This window comes from Papaver somniferum, chromosome 1 (genome assembly GCF_003573695.1).
Source record: "Papaver somniferum cultivar HN1 chromosome 1, ASM357369v1, whole genome shotgun sequence".
NCBI lineage: Eukaryota > Viridiplantae > Streptophyta > Magnoliopsida > Ranunculales > Papaveraceae > Papaver > Papaver somniferum.
The window spans coordinates 179,002,176-179,008,764 of record NC_039358.1 but is presented as its reverse complement, the minus strand read 5'-3'; the positions used below and the strand labels follow the sequence as shown (position 1 = coordinate 179,008,764).

The following is a 6,589-nucleotide window of genomic DNA, read 5'->3' as shown; positions in this document are numbered from 1 at the left end:
ATCTGTGTTTTGTGCGATCCAACCTTTTAAGAATTGAATCTAATGGTTGATTCAGTTAGCGTTCAAAGATTTTAAATACTCTTCAATATGATATGGAAGACACTGAAGAGTATTACTCGGTACTTATCAAGACGTTAAAAGAAAATGTTGAACAAAACCAGTCATATATTGAAGACATCAGTAATATCTTGATAGATAGAGGACTGGTCAAGGATACCATAAAACTTCATAAAAAAAGAAGTCTCATAAATGTTCAATGTGCATCTAGACATTTAAAACCGAACAAGAAGAAACAATACAGAGGGTTTCTTCAAAAAGGTGGAAAATCTTGAATCAGAAGTTTTATTGTGCAAAAAATCTGATTAAACGTGTTAAGGGATTATTTAAGAACTTAACCAGTCACCCTAACTCAGAATCAAAAAACCAAGTTAAACAATCTGTGGAATCTGTTGAAAAATGTCTGGGAGCCTTTTCACTCAAAACTACTTCTCCTTTCCAATGGTTTCTAGACAATGGTTGTAGCAGACATATGACATGTGATCTCTCTTGGTTCACAAAGACAGAAGACTACAAAGGAGGATTTGTAACCTTCGGAGATGAAAGTATCTGCCTTTTTAGCAAAAAGGGAACCATCAAACTTCCAGGTGTTCCTGAAATTCATGATGTTGTTTATGTCAAAGGAATGAAAGGTAATCTTCTTTCAACAAGTCAAATCTGTGATAAGGGTCATAAGGTTATCTTCGATATGGGAGGTTGTGATATTGAAGATAAGTCCGGAAAAATCATTTTTCTAGGACGAAGAAGTATGAATAACTTTTATCTCCTTGATATACAGTCTAATCTATAATGTAACCTGACCAATGTAGAGTCAACTCATTTGTGGCATGAACGGTTTGGTCATATCAACTACCGAATGATGGGTAAGCTCATTAATCGTGAACTTTTCAGAGGCGTTCCCAAAATAAATACTAAAGTAGAAGGTGTATGTGGTTCTTGTCAAAAGGGTAACCAAGGAAAAATTTCACACAATGCCTTGATCCCCGCCGGCCCCACACCTCATGGTTCCTCATTATTTTATTATTATTTCCCTAATCTCATGAAAACTCCTTAATCTCATGGTATTTTCACAAAACCATGAAAATATAATATAAAATTAGGGAAACTCGTGGGACCGGGCCTAGCCGGCCTTCCATGCCTCAGCCATTCCCACACGCCCCATATTTTTTTATTATTATTATTTTAAGATTTCCTTGATCCCATGAAATTCCTTGATTTCATGGTATTTCTTTCAAATTATGAAAATACCTTCAAATCATGGAAAATAATACACAAAAATTACATAAAATTAGGGAAACTTGTGTGACCGGGCCCAAGCCGACCGGCCATGCCCTAGCCGGCCCCACACACCCTTTTTTTATTATTTTAATATTATTTGCTTCCTTGATCCCATGGAAACTCTTTCACTTTAAGGAAACTCCTTAATTTCAACAAAATTCCTTGATTTCATGATATTTTCATAAAATCATGAAAAATATTATAAAATTAGGAAAAGGCACCATGAGACCGTGGTTACTGGACGGCCGGACATGCCTTGGCTCCAGCGGTCCCACGCCTCATATTCCTTCATTTTATAATTACTTTCCTTCATCTCATGAAGTTTCCTCAGTTTCAGCAAAACCCTGATTTTGTCATATTTTCTCAAATGGTTGCGCAAACGCACGCCAGAAAATATCAAGATTCTCAGGACTGAGACACGGACGTGTTGACGACGTGAGCATGTTACCTTGACCAACCAGGGTTGGCTCTTTGGCTCTCAATGAGCCGGTCCCACGTATTTTCATGATTTGACCTAATTTGCGCAATTGCACGTATTAGGTCCAAAACTCTTCCAAATAATTTTGGAATTTCATAGAATGATCGTCAGTCGATCCCATGACCACTAAGGACGGTTTCATGACCCCTTGGTCGGGCCCTCACCCCTTCATAATTAATTAGGTTTTATCACCTAAGGCTCAGACGAACATTTTTCGAATAAATGATTAAACCAGCATTTAATCATTCTTTCATCAACAAATCACCAACTCTTCAAGATACCTTGCTGTTTACTCACATGAGCATATGTGCGCTATGTGGTCGATCCATGGTCTCATGTAGTCGATCCCTCTTTCATTCCATGGTTGATTTTGAAATAAACCATCAATTGGTCATCAATTGATCAAATTAGGGTTTCTGAGTCCAAGGATCATAATTCCATATTCGAACGCTAATAACTTTACGATGATCTCATGATCAGTTTTCTTATTAATTATGCTCGGTTCAACTACCAGTATTCTAATTAATATTTTATTTTGGTCACGCTACCAATAATTCATCAGACGAGCAACACTTGCTCATATAAGCAACATTTGCTCAAATCAAGGAATATTGGTTCAACTATCAATATTCAACAATTCATCGAATGAACAATACTTGCTCGCCTCAACTATCAACGTGAGAATTATACCTCTGTCTCAACAGACACGTTCAGTTCATGAGTTTCAGAACAATTTTCAAAATCATGTTCAACTCAACAAATACATGGACTCATCGTCCCATAAAGTCATGAAGTCAACAACTGACTAATTAGCCACGATACGTCAATCGTGTCACATACACACGTGTTTAACTAGGGTTTTGGTCTGGCGGTCTACGACACGTGTGTTCATACACACGATGAAATGTGATCAAGTCGTGCAATCAGTTGAAGGAGTTAACAAAGTATTGGATGGAAAATCGACCAAGTCTCCGCACGATGAACAACTGGTTTCAAACACGATTTCCATTTCCCCACTCTTTGATTCCATCAACTGTCACACTTCATGGGATCATGGTGTCTACAATTCCAGCAATATAAATAAGTCTCTGAAATCATGATTGAATATATAAGAATCTAACGTCAAACAGACAACACGTGATTAACAACTCAACATCTGAGCAATTACTCTCAACAGAGCAAATTTAATCATTCGGAACTTATCTTATTTAGAATACACAACACACCTACAATCTTTGGTTACCGTTGATTCCACACATTTCTCAGCTTCCCTCCTATAGATCTACTCATCCTCTCTTGTGACCGAATTTACTCTAGAACGGCCATTGTATTGGTTTAGGCCAGAGTACTACAGATTGATCTCTCGAATTCAAAGCACTCCCTTCTTGAAGTGCATCTGTGTGAGGTTGAACATTTCACTCGGTTCAAGGAGTCTCCTCCGTACGGTCGTCTCCTCAATTCCGTAAAAACCAGCAAATCGTTTTGCCCCATCTACACCTATATTGAGACAAAAGTCGTATTGCTATATAGACTTCAATTATACACATTTGCTATTTCGAGCCGAGTTTATCTCGCTTATCTATTTATAGAAATATGTATTGGTAAGCTTTCGCTTTGGCCAAGTTCATCTTTACAAGTGACGAAAGTCATGTTGATTGTTTCTATCTTTTGAAAATCTCTTTGATGAAAAATAGTGTGTGAATAACCGCTATATAACATCCTCTAAGAATGTTTCAATGATCGAAATGAGAGTTTAGAATATGTAACCATCTTTTGATATAAGCATATAGTGTGTTCGCACATTAGTGTATAAGTCCAAAACCGGGAACCAAATGTATGCATACTTTTTTTTGTACTAAATGGTTGATGGAGACTGGGTAAGTATGCGTACCCCTATGCATACTGGCGAAAGTTCACGACCGTGAATTTCTGCTGAGTTTGGAATTCAAAACCAACTCAATCCGGTTACCAAATTATGCGTACCCGTACGCATACTAGCGGAAAGTTCACGTCCGTGAATTTCTGCTGAGTTTGAAAACCAAAACAAACTCGGGTAAGCATACTAGCGGAAAGTTTACGTCTCTGCTTAGTTTAAAAACCAAAACAAACTCAAATATGGTTACTTAAGTACACATATCCGTACGCATACTTAAGTGTGTTACTTTCTAAAATTGGTTCGTGAACTAAAACATTTATATAATAAGGAATAAAATTTGCAAACTGTAGCGCCCCAAAGCTAGTAACTGACTAATCCAAGAGATTAACCAAATAAAGAGGCACTAAGAATCTAAATCATTTACTTAAACATTCAATTAAGAAATCTGCTACAAAACTTAACCCGAAAACTATCCCCACTCTGAAATATATAGACAAGAATTTCTCTAAAATGATACATATTCAATAATGAGTTGATTTACAAATAGAATACAAACACAAAATAACATAGCGGAAGCTAACTAATTAAAATAACTAATTCTTAGAAGCTTTCATCGTCACATGCACATCTTGATTTGTCTCTGAAACTGAAAATGGAAATGGGTGAGCACATCATCCCTAAAAGGGGTACCCAACAGGAATAACATTTAACTTTAAAGAAATCATGAGCAAGATTTGGAAAAAAATTCATGTTTTCCCAAACATCAAAGTGACTAAGTCACTGGAAATGCACAAACAATGTATATGTACAAACGCCTTCTTCAAACAATATATATTAGTGATGCCGGGTTTTTCCACACCTACATAGCTATAATGACGCCGGATTGTTCCACACCTAATAAGCATAAAAGATGAATTCATGTAGATATAAATGAAGGAGCGTATCCTAGATACCACATGTGGACAATTCATATTGACAACCAAACATTACAGGTCCTTTCCAATTCATGTAAAGATTCAAAGAGTCAATTGAACAATCACAATACAAACAAAATAATGCATGAAATGCACAACTGACAATGCATGACTTTGTTAAACATAAAATTTTGTAAAGGAAACAACAATGGTTTCAAAAGCGTTAAAAGTATTCCCACCTCTTTTGATGACAAGCCACTCCTATATCGAGATCCACGATCCACTGTTTCGTCCTTTGAATCGATCGTTGTTAATACAGACTAATTGTTAATCACACAAGCATACTAAGACTTTAGCCAATAGGCTCATACAAAAATCACAACATAGTTTCATACAAGTCTCTAATAATAGACTAAGTCTTATAACTAACGGTTCTAGTTTTATTAATGGTTTCATAACTTAGTAATAAGTAATTTTGGGTTAAAACATATCTGCTTATCTAAATATGGTAAAATTGGGTGTCATCGGAAAGCTCTCGAAAAACCCTACATCTTTGCAGAAGGAACCGAAAGCTAAATCGGAATCTAAGTGTTCCATAAACTCAAAATAAGATGTCCGGCCCTAAGCCAAGCCCACGTGCCTACCTGACCCGGTCCATAAAATCAGCCCCCTAAGCCGATTCAGCCATATACCTATCTGACTTGGACTGACTCTCGAGTCAGCTAATCTAACTCAAAGTTTCACCGAGTTGACTCGGTCATTTTCGCAAACAGTTGATGAACACTTCTAATTATTTACACAAAGGAAGTTTATATTCAGAAATAATTCCAACTCTAGAAACAGCATACGGGTCTAACTTTGATGGTATTTATATTAGTCATTTGTAATCAAAATTGAGTACTTGATGTCTCGTTGGAATCTTGGGATGACCTTCTACAAGTTTTTCCTACTGAATATTTATCGATTCTTGCTCTAACCTATCTAAAAAGTTTCATTCATTTTACTACACGGAACTGATTACACAGGATTATAGTTTTGACGTACCATGTTCTACGCACCATAACTCCCTCGTTTCTTAACGGAAATCTACAAACTTTATATCTACAGAACCACAAAACAAAGTACTACAATTAACGTTTATAGAGATACATCCAATTCACTAAGTAAGGTACCTAAACAAGTGTATAGATTAAGGCCAGTAAACAATAAATTAACTAACATAAAATCGTGAATTTTATAAATATTGCTATAATGTTTAAAACTATAGTTTCATGGTTTCCTCCAACCTATATCAGTAATAAAAAGATACCCAATCCATAAATCACAATCTAGGTCTAGTTAGAGATGTTACCTTGGTCTCATAGTTGATTAAAATCCAACTCTCCATCGTCATCACGAAACCATAATCATCTTCATTTCCAAACTCAAACAAGAACATCATCATCCCTCTAATATCAACATCGAATCATCAAGTAACTCTCCAAACTCCAACGGAACCTCTGTAGTTAATTCACTCTTTCTAAAAATCATTCTATTCATAATCAAAACTCTTATCATATCTTCCATAAAAAACTCCAAAGGTTAATACATCAACCCTTCTCTTAACTATACTCTCACATACGATCTCATCTTTCTTTCACTCCACATATACTAACATCCCTCTTCTTATCTAACTCTAACAGCATCAACTAAGGCTGGCCCCATTCTTCCAAAATCTCTCCACCACCTACTTACTAAAAAGATGACTCTCCTTACGTATTTAATTCCAAATCCAAAATATTTATATATTTTTACACTCCATTTACACGCCTAGGGTACTACTAACACTAACCCTTTGAACTGACTAAGGGATAACCCTTTTACTAAGTTAAGGTCCGGTCAAAACAAAGCAACAGTTCCGGCCAATGGCAAGTTCAACGGTGACGGTCAACAGTAATTTTGACTGAATTTCGACTCCATCTTCAGAGTGTGATATCTTTCTCGTCC

General features: G+C 36.2%; 1 long non-coding RNA gene across 1 annotated transcript; it reads right to left on the bottom strand.

Moving 5' to 3' along the window:
- Positions 1 to 4,088: 4,088 nt before the first annotated feature.
- On the bottom strand, positions 4,089 to 6,315 carry LOC113334345. The gene is made up of 2 exons (XR_003352718.1): positions 5,955 to 6,315; positions 4,089 to 4,335 (listed from the first exon to the last, which is right to left on the bottom strand). It is a non-coding gene; the product is annotated as an uncharacterized LOC113334345 (long non-coding RNA).
- Positions 6,316 to 6,589: the final 274 nt, after the last annotated feature.